The sequence below is a fragment of the Amphiprion ocellaris genome, chromosome 1, assembly GCF_022539595.1.
Source record: "Amphiprion ocellaris isolate individual 3 ecotype Okinawa chromosome 1, ASM2253959v1, whole genome shotgun sequence".
NCBI classification, from domain to species: domain Eukaryota; kingdom Metazoa; phylum Chordata; class Actinopteri; family Pomacentridae; genus Amphiprion; species Amphiprion ocellaris.
In genome coordinates, this window is record NC_072766.1 from 14820785 (window position 1) to 14835071 (window position 14287).

A 14287-nucleotide genomic window follows, 5' to 3' on the forward strand; every position below is an offset into this window, starting at 1 on the left:
AATTTCATCCTTTTTTCTCAAATCTTAAAGGTTTTCTTTGTGAGAATAACACAAACTGCTTTGCATGTGCAGCAACTGATAGAGACTTCACGCTGGGAGTGCAGCACAATTATTCTCTCATCGTGATTGAATAAAATATGATAAAATCTAGTTTGAAGAGGAGGATCACATGGCTCTGTGGTCTGTGGTAACAGTACATTATACATCGTCTCCTCTCTTAGTGGTTGAATCACATCAAAAGCCACCCTCTGCATAGCTGCACATTTGTGCTGTATATATGCATCAGAGGCAGAACGACAGGGAGTTTGTTCAGCTCTCAGAAGAACAAACGTATTAAATGTGAGAAGTGTTGTCTGTGATTTTGAGGTGAGTTTTGACTTCATACATTTTTAGAGAAAGGAGTTTTACAGCACATTTTCTTGCAAATACCCAAATGATGTTGGAGCTGTAATGCTAATAGGTGGATGCACATGCATGTTGATATGATACAGGGAGAGCTGACTTCAGTGAAACAGCTCTTAGCTCACATGTTTGTCAAGTTGACAGTTGATGATTGGGCAGCATCAGGTGAAGCTCGGTTGCATCAGCAGGAAAATAGAGCATGGACAACATGCAATCACAAATAAGATGCCAATTAAAGTGGCATGAACAAGGCAGTTGAGACGATGTGATAAATCCCTGTGGAAAGATTTGCATGTGTATAATTCCATGCAAAATAATGAACCAGTGAAGGACACCAGTGCAGGCAGGTTTACTAGGTCACAGGGGTAATCAGCTGATAGGAAGCAGGTGAACATTAGCAGAGGAAAATGTGAAAAAAATGGGCCTTAGGGACAGGTTAGGTACAGCCACACATATTAACACGTTAACAGAGGAACCATATACAGTATGTACAATGTAGCATGACAGTTATTAGAACTTCAACTCAGTGTTTCATGTCCTGCTTAGTGAGATGCGTTTCTGTTTGACACTCATACATGTATCTCAGTAGAATTTCTTATGTTTCCTGCATATCATAGCAAGCCACACTGTAGCGCTCACCGACAAGAAAACACACTGACTTTAAAGTGACAAGAAAGAAAACACAAAACTCACGATGTCCCATTCGACAGTGATACTACACAAGGAGACAAACAAATGCTTTAAAACTGTGATAAAGAGCCAGAGGGAAGAGGATAAAAATGTACAATCAAGCTGTGATCGGAACAGAGGACAGAATTTAACAGGCAGAGTGTTAAGTATAGAGTCGTTTTGAATTTCACTAACTTTAATTATACTGCACAGCGTTTATCTACATCCCCAGAGTTTTCATTCCCAATGTCATGGATTTAATATCATAACCTTTATAGTTATTTCCCTTTTTTCAGTTTGACTGAGGGCAATATTTAATGCACAATTACCTGCCCATCAAATGAGGTGAAACTGGACCATTATGACAAAACATTACTTGCTTTTACATTTAGATTTTTTTTGTCTGTATTATTACTGCTTTTTTATGCAGGTAAAACTTGTTCTGGAAAAGCTGAATCATTTATTCAGCTGAGCTGGTATAAATGCCTCAAAGCATTTTTCCTTCTTAGCGAACAAACCACTCAATTTCACTGATGAATTCACAGATTTGCACTTTTCAATTACTGCAATGAAAAAGAGAGAGAGAAAAAAAGAAGAATCGAGGATTTTTATGTGGGTTAACAGTTAATACTAATTAGAAGCCATATAAAACCAGGGACTCATTTATTTCTTTATTGACTTGGGAATAAACATGGCCAAGTTGTTTGATGCAGTGAACCAAACATTCTTGGTAAGGACGGCAAGAATTGAACATTCAAATTAAACTACCTTGTTTACATCAAGCTAGTGTGCATGATCAGGCAGCTGTGGTCTGGAGATTTCTTTTAATGGTGTAAAAATGTCAGAGATCAGTGAAACATAGCTGGTTGCTTTACAAAGATATAGAGTAATGATAATAAAACTAGTTATACTGTATCCTTCACTAAAGGACCATTCACTGTCTGCTATTATGTGATACAATCCCTCCTGCACTTAGCCTCAGGTTTTGGCTTGCTATCCCTTGGCTTTGTTGCTGAGCTAAGACTAAAAGTCTCTGTTTCTCCAGTGATTTCGTGGTTTCCTCTCCTGCAGTGAGAGAAGAAAGAAACATAAAGCTGAGCTCAGCTTCCCTCAGCAAGTAACCTACTGTTAGCTGTGAATTATCCAACTTAGGCTTTCGTTCTCTCTGGGAATAAATGTAAACGACTGCCAAAGGCAGTGTGCTGTGCAACATTATGACAGTGTGAACATTAAAAGTAAGTGAAAACTGTTGACACAAGCACTTGACGTAGCTGCACTGAGGTAACACAAGTTACAAAGGAACTTAATGAGCAACTCAGAGAATATTTTGCAGCATACAGAGTATTTCTACTATTTGAATATATCTCTTAACCATTGTGCCATTGGACACTTTGTGTTGTGATTGCTGGGCAGTTTATCACTTTAAGTCTGGTCAGTTTCCAATGAAATTTGATGAAACAAAGAGGTCTGATGTTTTTAGAATACTGGTTTTGGTCCAATCTTACTGCTTTCAGTGGACAGATGCCATGCAGGGTGTTGAAATCTGTCCTTGTCAGGATCTAGCAATAAGCAGCTGGGATGTTATGATGGTATCCCATATAAATCTCATCATTATGTTACAAAATACTGCAGAATTACTAACTTCTTGTGAACCAGCTTTTTTTTCCCCCCTACATGACTTATGGACGTACAGCAATGATGCAGTCAGTACACTATGACAGCATGCAGTGCACTAATGGTACAGGGAAAGTGCAGAGTTGTCAAACAGGCTAAGAGTTGTCAAAGCTGCACCACTTCCTCGGCTCTGTGCCATTATATGCTCAGCTACCAGACTGCACATTTCCATGTGTGTAACAAACTGTCCATTTTTTCTTCTCACATTTAAAAAAAAAATCTAATGAATTGATCTGAAAATAAACTTTGGCGGAAGTTAAAGGATGGGCATACAAAACATCTGCTAATTAAAGTTGCATTTTCAGCCAAGGAAGCATCAATTTTAAAAAGTTCAGTGTTAACTGACTAATACAAGCCTGGCCATGAACCTTTCCGCATGCCTGAATGCAAAATGTGTGAATGATGCTAAAAATAGCCACAGAGGCACATGTTATTCTCTGTTACCAGTGAGAACTGGATTAGATAGAATTAGATATGAGATATTATTCTCTCTTCATCTTGCTGTTTGAATTCCATTAACAGTTACGGAGGCTCAAAATCTATGTACTTCCAGATTGGTAGTTTGGAGTCATTTTTCAAGTTAATTGTGTATTATATAGTTGGTTGTGATAGTCCAGAATTATGCAGGTGGTGGGCAATATCTTTATTTATTTATTTATTAATAAAATTCCATCCTTCTGCCTATCGGGTTGTGTGTTTTTGTGGACCGTAGTATGTTACTGTAGCAGTAGCTGCCTACATTCAGCCTGTTCGTTATGTCTCTGCAAGAACACCAACCTCAAAAGGATGCAGAAATGCTAGGCTGAATTACAATAGAATATAAAAAGAAAGAACAGGAAATTGAAAAGTTTATCACAGCAACAGCATGACAACCTTTCACTTGAGTCTGAGCTTTTTCTCTAACAAAGTTCACATCCAGTATAACCATAATTACAGACCTCACCAAGTCTCTACAGCTGCATTGACATACAGTAGTGTCATGAGAGATGTGTTTGAAATGAGACATTCTTTTGTCTCCATGTCAAGCTCTTCAGTTTCAACAAATATCTCAACTTTCTTTATGTCAGTGTGTTTTCTGAACATACCAGAAAATATTTTCTCCCTGAAATGAAATCAGCTCATATACTATAAGGAAATATTTAGGTTTTCTCTCCCACAATGCAACTGTCTTGCTTTCAGAGAGAAAGGTACTTTCTGAAAATTGGTATAAAAAAAAAAACTTTCCAAGTATCCGTAACAGTGGCTACATGTGAGAATCTTCTCCAACCATTATTAAACAGAATTTCCCCAGTTGTCAGACAAATAGAAAGATAGCTGATGCCTCATTGAGGCTGAAATACATCGTTAATAACCATGCGGGCACACACACACACACACACACACACACACACACACACACACACACACACACACACAGTTTATTTGTAGCAGGTTTTTGGCGATGTCAGATGTGTTGTCAGCTAGCCAACATTAAAACCTGACAGATGAAGTGAATAAAAGTGATCATCTGTAATCTTAATATATTAGGCAGCCAGTGAAGAGTCAGTTCTGTAAGTTGATGTGTTGGAAGTAGGAAAAATATGCAGGCACTTAGGATATCAGTGACTTTTACAAGGGCCAAATTGTGATGGTTACACGACTGGGCCAGAGCAACTCCGAAACAGCATGTCTTGCAGAGAGTTCCTTGTATGCACTGTATAGTACCAACCCCGTGTGATCTCACAAAGGACAACCAATGAGCTGTGAAACCTTAATGCTGGCTCAAATAGCTGCAGACCCATCAACAATGTCCATGTTGGTCCCTGTCCACCACTAAAAGGCCTACAATGGGCATCAGAAATGGATGATGCAGCAACGGAAGACGTGGCCTCGTCTGATGAATCATGCTTTCTTTTACATCATGTGGTAGGCAGGGTGCGTCATTTACCTGGGGAAGAAATGGCAGCAGGGTGCATTGTGGGAGGAAAGCAAGCCGGTGGAGGCAGCGTGATGCTCTGGGCAGTGTTCTGCTGGGAAACCTTGAATCCTGGGATTCATGTAGCTGTTCCTTTGACAAATACTACCTACCTAAGCATTGTTGCAGACCACATGCAACCTCTCATGGCAACAGGCTCAATACGATGGAGTATCTGTGAGATGTGCTGGAAAAACACATCTGATTTATGGTGGCCTCGCCTCACAGCTTACAAGACCTAAACGATCTGCTGCTAACATATGATGCCTGATAACACAAAACACCTTCAGAGGTCTTATAGAGTTCACGCCTTGATGAGTCAGAGATCAGTGAGATGTTTTGTCAGCATGAGAGAGGCATACACAGTGTGACGCTGATGGTTTTAATGCTGCTGCTGTTTGCTTTATGCACTCTGTTGGTATGGGAGGTGCACAATATAACAGGAGTGATTTGCAGTACCATAAAATACACTACAACTTAAAAAAAATCTGAAGTTAGGTTTTCATCAAGGAGTCACACAGTGTCTCCTGACATGTGGAAACAATATTGCACACTGTTTTTAAGTATATAAAAAAATCATGGCACTTATTTAACAACAGAGTTTTAACAGTAAAAATCTTAAAAAATAACAAACTCCTTCTGAGTACAAGTCAGTGTGAAATCCTGAACCTGTGAAAAAAACTTTGACACAAGATTTCACTAAACAACCTGGGGTCAGACTTCTGTAGGAATTACATAAGAAACACATATCCAACCAATATTAAAAATTAGTGAGTTATCTAATGAACAAGCCATGGTGTGAACTCACTGGCACACTAACATGCAATTTCCTGGACAGAAACAAAGTAATATTACTTAGGGATTGAGGGAGACTCATCTGCCTGTCCATCATCTCTACCTACGTGATTGGCAGACTGCAAGCTGCTCAGGGAATGAGATGTGTTGCTCCGCTACATTGTGTGTTGCCTAAGGAGAAAGCCTCCCAGAGAGAGGTTAACACCTGCTAAACCTGCTGAGGCCCGTGGGAGGATGCTCCTATAAAAAGGATTTAGTTGGGAGAAAGGAAGATAAACAAAGCAACACACACAGACACACAGATACATACATAAACAAATTGTCCAACTCCACTCGACGCGTCGATGTTGCCGGCCAAAGACAAATTAAATTGGCATTAGTGTGAAACCCGCGCATATAGTTTATACCAGTTGTTGACCGCACTGTTTATGTGTGTTTTTGCCATTAGGTGTGAATGTTATACCTCGAGCACAAGCTCAAGCTGTGAGCCACAGAATCAAAGAAAATGAGCCTGGAATTGATGCCAGGCAACTTGCTTTTTCGATAGATCTCCTAGTCTATAGTCTATTACTCTGTCAGCTGTAGACCAGATAGTATCAAATCTGTACTTCAGCACCTGTTGATTATAGAATATAAATTGCGTCATTCTAACAAAACTGCAGCTTGTTTTGCATTTATATTACCAATGTATGTAATGCACAGTTTAACAAATCATCTATATTGATGTTTCTATACATGACTGAGAAATAACATTCTTTTATTTGCAGACAATAAATTGAATTTACATTTGAAAGGGATGGGACCATTTTGCGGTGCTTAGTCGCTCTCATCTAGCCACGAGGCACTGGGGATCGTTGCAGCGTTGCTAATCATTATTGCAATCTGGATCACTCGAAACACACAAAATTGCTTGTAGTCACATAGTCTGTAGCAGATTCCCAGATGTTCCATATTCGGTCATGGTGCATTCCTGCAATTAGACAGAAAATAATTAACATAAACACAAAGGAAACAACGAAGCTCATTATTTGTCACAGTTTGCTTGAAATATCGAGAGATGATCAAAGATTTCCATTTGAATTATTTCCATCCTGGAGGGGGAAAAAAACAACATTTCTTATTGACAGTTGTCTTTTTATCTTGTTAATATTTAATAAAATACTTAATAAAATTACATTTGTCACATACAAAAGTGTCAAATTGCAAATAGACTGTACACCAGTGGAAGTGTTACCTCCCATAGGAGAATGCCTGCATCTTTCCATTAGTGAGCACGCAACCACACATGTGAAACACACATAATGATATGGACGTGTTTTGTGTGTTTCAGCCTTCAATTGATTATGTTTTAGTGATAATCTTATCCTGAGGGTGGTCTGAGTAATGCTCTAACTATCCTCTCTGTTAGTCTGACACATTTGCAGAGCATCAGCAGCTTCCTTGCATCCTTGTGAAGGAGCCTTGTAAGTGGACTCGGGGGAGCAGGGCATGGCGAAGGTTCACAGCGCTGTGTGTGGAAGCATTCATGTGTTTGCGTTAATGTGTGTACTTAAATATGCTGTATAATGCATGTGCTCTGGACTCATATGATATTGAACATACAGTGAGGGCTTGGAGACAGTGAACTGTCTTGTGTTTGTGACAGTGCAACCACGTCTGTAATAATTTATCAGAAAGAATCTGTGATGCTGCGTATGTGTATATTGCACATGTGTCCCAAGGGTTCAATATGTTGGAGGATGCACAACAAGCTTTACTGACTGGATGCTCCAGACATGACAGTAGTGCAATTAGGAAGCGCATAACAAGAAATGAAGGATGTGTATACATTTTTAATTTCATCGTAATGTAGCAGACATAGCACTATGTTGTTTTATTTAGTATGTCTTCTCCCTTAATTTGAAATGCACTGAAATTTAAAATGAAAATCAGCTCTTGACAGGTACTTTACACCAAATGTGGACATTTGTGATACACAAAATGAGCAGGATGCTTCTTCAGTGGTAAATTCTTACATGGCTGTTATGTAACTGAATCAAAAATGTCTCTTTTCAGGTTCCACTTGATTATGCCAGGCTTTGTTGTGTCACGTCTACAGTCTTTCCCATTTTTACGTCATAAATCCGCCGAGTTTCCGCCAGATCAAGGTAGATTGAGAACCAGTGAACCACTTTCTGTGCCTCTCAGGGGGCAGAACAACCATCTAAGCTGAACCGTTGCACCAAACCACCAACAGCCAATCTCAGAGAGCTGATGATGATGCCCCCCGCACGGCCTGTTGCCATGGTAACAGTGCAGCGAGTACCTCTATAGCTCTTATATCTCTGGTTATGGCTGTCCGTTTCCATTCTTAGGTGGAGGGATTGATCACTATTCTGCTCATCAAGTGTCGAATCAGGCTGGCACTGGTGCAGAACAGCTGGAAATGGCCTGAACTGAGACCTACCCGTTTCGACAAACCACACGACAGGGATAACCTAATGAAACCACAGATTTTTTTTCAGGGTGGGAATTTGCTCCATCCGTCACTGAGGGATACAGCTAACCAATCTCACTGTGATTGCTGTCACTAGAAAGTTATAAATACTCATCCAATAATCTGTCTTAAAGCTGGAAAACATTGTAGATACAAATATACAAGCTTCAGTAACACTTCAGTAAAGGAGCTGACGTCGTTTCTAATCAAAAGTGCTCATGATGGAGCATTTGCTGATTAAAAATGACTAGTTTCTGGCTCTACTATGTTCTGGTACATTTGAAATTGCTTAGCAACACTGAGGTATGCTAATTTAGGAATTATGTGTTTGGGGTGTGGTTGTGAAGCACAATGTTATCTTAAGATAACAGTGTTAGTCACAAGGGCGATGGAACCTGTTAAAATGCAAATAACCATGGCAATCGGCAAGAATGTGTGTCTTAACGAGGAAAGAAAAGCTGCCACAATATATCATTCTGACAAGTAGTATTACAGTATGTTAGCGTCACTTAGCTGTGTAAATAACATAATGTAGCATCATTTTGTCTGTCCATGACTGTGGTAATTCACTCAATCCACCGCCTTCCAAGACTGCAGACCAATATGGAAGGATTCTGAATGCATTTTTGTGGAAGCTTTTCTGTTGTAGTGATGCTATTTGGACCACTTGCTGCTTGTGTCATTTAAAGTTGAAAACACATATTTTCAGCCACAACAACAGATTCCATATAAGATGGGACAATCTTTCGTTTGAGTTGAGACTCATGCTCCCAGCATGCTCAGAAGATGCTCTGTGTAAATAATTTATTCCACCCAGTCTACTGAAACCTTCTGGATCTGACACCATGGCCTGCAGTTCCATTAAGTTCACCTCGTGCTTCATTTACAACTGCAAACTCTTATATCATTAAATCTTTCCACAACACCAAAAATTCTAAGAAAAAGCACAAAACTGCAAGCTACCCCATTTTCACAAAGATGGATTAGCTGTGTTCCTTTTTGGCTTTCAGCAACAGCATCATCACAATGTGCCATTCTATGGAAACAATGTGAAAATGACGCATCGACTTGGTTCATTCTAGTGACATTTGGTGTATTGGTCCATTTTATTGAATACTGGATTGATGTCTGTGGAAGATTTATAGATTTGCAGAAGCTTCCTCGCTAATGAGTCTGCATCATCCAGCTGCTTTGTCTTTGACTCTGCTTATCCTTTAATATTATGACGAGCTCCAACTCCTTACCATGAATATCATTAAACATCTTTTTGATTACTGTATTTAAATTTCAGGATTTTGCACAGAAAGGACATTTGAAACCATAACACCAAGTAGGTGATAGTATTGTAAGTTGTACAATAATATTTAAATGAGTTTTAGAATGCCGATAATAATAATAATTGATAGTTTTAATTTAAAAAATAAAGCGGCATCAGAAAAATATTTAAGGTCAGACTGAATAATTTTCTAACGTGATTTCTGCTTTAAGATCTGTCAACTAGTTTGACAGAGTCACCAGACTCCAGTTAAGATTTCAGTTTTGCTCAGGCTGCCTGCGTATGTACAGATTGTGCTTTTATGACTTCTAGATTTTATAAATCTGCTTCTATGTTGGAACAGCGGCTTACATGGAACTAATTTAGCTTCATTCTGCATATGAAACAAGATTCCAGTTAGGTCTTATATGATTTATTATTATTATTATTATTATTATTATTATTATTATTATTATTATTATTATTATTATTATTATTATTATTATTATTATTATTATTATTATTATTATTATTATTATTATTATTATTATTATTATAAAATGCAGTCATACAGGACTCCCTTGTTACTGTAGAAACCATATGGCTTTTCATTTTTGTCTTACTTAATGTATAACCCTACAGAAAAAAAAGCTTTGTATAGAAAAAAAACAATACACTGAGAGAAGAGACTGGAATATGCTGAGAATTAAGTCATGCAGATTTTGTTCTGTGTAAAGCAACTCATTACTGATCACCCTGATAATCAATACAAATACAAATCAATACAAATTCATTATTTGCACAGGTGTGGCAACAGATTAACCCAAAGGATAAAGGGGGACACAGAGACAACTGCATATATGTAGGGGCTGGATTGTTGTGTGTCTGTCTACGCATACTGTCTACATACACCAACCAATAATAGTAAGTGATAACCAAGCCATAAAGTAAAAGTGACTTGAAGCCTTTTTGTCAAAGAGAATAACACTACAGCCATTTCAGTAGAAATAAATAGGATTTGAAGAAGCAAGAGTTATATTGCCTGTGATAAAATATTCCTTAGGGGGAGAGAGGATGATAGAGAGTCACAGAGAGAGAGAGAGAGAGAGGCAGAGACAGAAAGAGATAGGGAGAGGGTTTAAACGATGTGAGAAAGCATTAGAAGGAACCATTACATGCTCTGGCGCTGCTCTGGGAGCCATTAGCTTGTGTAAACAGGTCATTCCTCCACTGAGCTCTACTCATTGATTCGCAGATGATCTTTCTTTGCTCCTCCTACTTGCACTAACTCAGTACAGCTTGTTGGACACTTCACTTAATGTTAGCGCTGACCCACAAGGTCTATCAAATTATTAACACTTTCAACTGATTTTTTTTAGGCATACAGGATAGACGTTATTGGACACTTGCATTTATGCATGTTGTATCTACTGCAGAAAATCTGTGTTGGCAGTATACATCCTCTGTTGATGTAAGTTTCTATGATGTATCGTTGATGTATAAAATGAGCTCCCCTGCTGCTGTGCCATCAAACTCCTCTCTATTATACACAACAGGGCGCGATGCCTCTGTGCAACCAGCCACATTAACAATGATGTAATCTGTCAGAAGTCATGCTTTTATCTGTCTATCTCATACAAATCAGAAGAGACCAATCGAACACTTAATACTAGCTTGTTGGAGGTTTCATTTCAACTCTGAGACATTCAATCTAAGGCCATGCCCATTTACACCCTCAGGACACAAATGCATAATGGAAGATGAGCTGATGTTGTGGAGCAACACAATACAATATAAAAAAACATGTATATTGTGGTTAAGATGTGATTTCCACCTCTATGTATGTAGCTTTTCCCCCCATTTGCTGTGTTGCTCATTGAAACTATTGATGCGAATTTTGATTTTAAAACAGTGCAAAAGAACAGAGGAGCAGGTGGATGACAAAGAAATCTTTCAGTAACATTTAAGTGGACTTAAAATACACTGCTGATATTCTACCAAGCTCCCTTGCAAATGGCAGGCATGTTTGATGCAAATGGGATCCCAGTATCTTAAGATGCAGTTTTTGTGCATATAAAATGTGGGGGGGAACCATCTCCCAGCAGGACCTCATCATACATTCTGACTATTTGACTTGAGCTTGACCAGTTATGTATGTAAATGGAAACCTGCCTCAGGTTTAAAACCTGCATGTAAGCAGCATTAAAACACTTCTCAAGCAGAGACCAGGTGGAGTTTTATATGCATGTTTTCAGAAGTGCACAAAATCTTCTTGAACTTCATCGTCACTGAAAATTTACCATTTAAAAATGCCATCGCAACAAAAGAATAAAAATATTTCTGAAAGCAAATAAAAGCACAGCATAACATCAGAGTACTGGAAAATTCGCTTTATGTACAAGAAATGAATTAAGTTATCTGCAACTGAAGCCAAAGTGATGCTCAACCTAACCATGACCCCAGTAGACTGGGGTCACAAAACTAATCACTGCCTTTTCTAAAAGTCAATTAACCATCAATGTTTCAAAAACCAAGAAGGTTATATAGATATGCAGTGTGTAGGATTTTGTGGCCTCTAATATTCAGCTTCCAGGTTGCTCTGAACTGAAATCCAACTGAATACCAGTGGACAGATCAACACATTCTTAGCCAACAAAAATGCAAAACTATGCAGCTGGATAGCTCAGTGACTACCCCCGCTGACTTTGACATGAGAATTTGGTGGTTTAAATCCTGGCCCAGCTGCAGTTGTCCTGTGAAGACCCTTAGGCAAGGTCCTTAGTACTACCCCACCTACCTACCTCGTGTTCTATATTCTCAGATGTACATTGCTTTGGATAAGAGCGTCTGCTAAATTAAATTGTAATGATTCTTGTTTTCATACAAGAATTTCATACAAATGAAAACATAATTACAAATGTTATAGAAAGTTTCTGCAAAAAGATCTCTTAAATCTTACATAATGAACCTTTAAGTAATATGACTTTTTTTTTTTTTTTTTGATGCAACAAGTACCAACACACACGAAAAGCAACTAATCTATACTACAAGTTGGTGTTGACCTCTTGGCCAGGTATCTCCAGGAAAACTGATTTAAAAAACAAAAAAAAACAAAACAAATGAATATTAAAGGGTTTGGACTCACTCAGGGGCGGAGCCAAGGGTTGGCCACTACAGACTAAAGTCTGGCCACCAACACAACACAACTATACATAGTATAATGTGCAGTTGTAGCGTACTACGGAGCAGAACATTCCAGAGCAACACACAAAGATCCAAAGACCCTCTCCCAAAGCTGTAAATTTGGTAAGACACCATTTCAGGACACAGCTAACCTAAAATTTACCTCCAAATGGAACATCTGCTGATCAGATGTTTACGAATAAAGGATCACTCGCGGCACTTTTGGAGACAACAGGATGCCTCCTACCTCCACTAGAATCTGATAAGGGTCATAAAGTGTCAACTGTGAGGAAAACATCACCTCTGCAGGATTGGCATTCTGACCTTCTGATCTCCCAACCTAACACACAGAACTTTCTACACAGGAGTGAATAGAACAGTTTAAATCAGAACATTAAAGTAATGCACCATCGTCGGAATGACGATCTGGACTCAGTCTCTGATACCAGGTTGATCAGGATCAGTATGGAAGAAGAACACATGGAATCTGAGGTGACTGTGGAAGATGTGCACACATGATACCAACACCTCCTCCTCTCTCTCTCTGTCACAGAGCACAGCCATAAAAGACACATAGAAACTTCTTACTCTGAGAATATTTACCCCCTATGTCTTCTTTTTCTTCTTATTAGTGAATGTACATGATTTTATGTTTAACCATGTTATAAGTTTACCTCCATGTAGCCTAAAGTCTACAATCTGTAACTTTATTCTTATGGTTATTATCTCAGGAACCATATGAGATAAACATATAGTGTTTGGTGTCATTTTAATCATTTATTCAGTGTTATTTCAGATCTATGATCACCATAAATATTGACCAATTGGAATTCTACATTTAAGAAATGAACTAAGAGTAAGTTATAAAGGTATCTGGCCTCTGACCTCTCCTAGACAGTGAAGCTTAACACCACCTCTTGGGAGGAACACATCCATGATTGGTCAGATGCTGATCTGCATTTGGCTCCAAAGCTTTCTATATAGAGGAAAGTAACTGGAATGCAACTTAGTTTTTGTGTTCAGTTTTAGTTTTGTTTTGGGTTTTGTTTTTAGTTTCAGTTTTGTTTTGGGGCTTTTTGAGGGCCCAAGAGAATGTAACTTGGGCTTTTCGAAAAATTCAACTTGGGCTTGTAAGAATGGGCTTGTAACAAAGGATTTTAGAGAAATTGACTCTTAGAAGAATGCAACTGGATTCAAGAATTACTTAAGAACTACAACAGCATGAATATGTTCTCGATAACTATGAGCTTTGACTCTTAGTGTTTTTACTTCGGCACACTTTTGCAATGCAAACCTGCCTAAGTTCCTTCTTGTCCCTGCGTTCCTGAACCAACTCATCCAGCAAATCATCACAGCTCCACACCCTGCAGCAGCCTCTCTCTCACTACTAGAAAGGCTATGCAAGTATCACTTTCCTTCTGCTAAACAGGTGAATTTACAAATTAGAATTTGTTTTCCAATTCCAAATGCTAAATTCATCACCTTTTCTGCCAATTGCTTACAGCGACGATCACAGTTCATTAGTTTATTTATCCGCATTTACTCATTCATTTATTCACTGTCTGTTGTTGTCATGTCATTGTTGTTTATTGTTTGTTCGTAGAATTAGTTAATAAATGTTTGTATATAATTATCATGGGTTCTACTGTGTATTTGGGAACTGGAGGTCAATGAAATCAGAGTTTATGACTTTTAAAATGAGACTGATCAACTTTGTTTTAATCAAAGTCTCTTTGAGACGTAGCTTAAATCGATAATTTCCTCAGGCAAGCAGAGGATGGTGCCCCTAAATTAACGAGTGCAACTTTAATCATAAAGTGTAGTTTCTACCATTTCTACACGTCCCGCTACACATTGAAATGTATTGTGCACCTGTTCC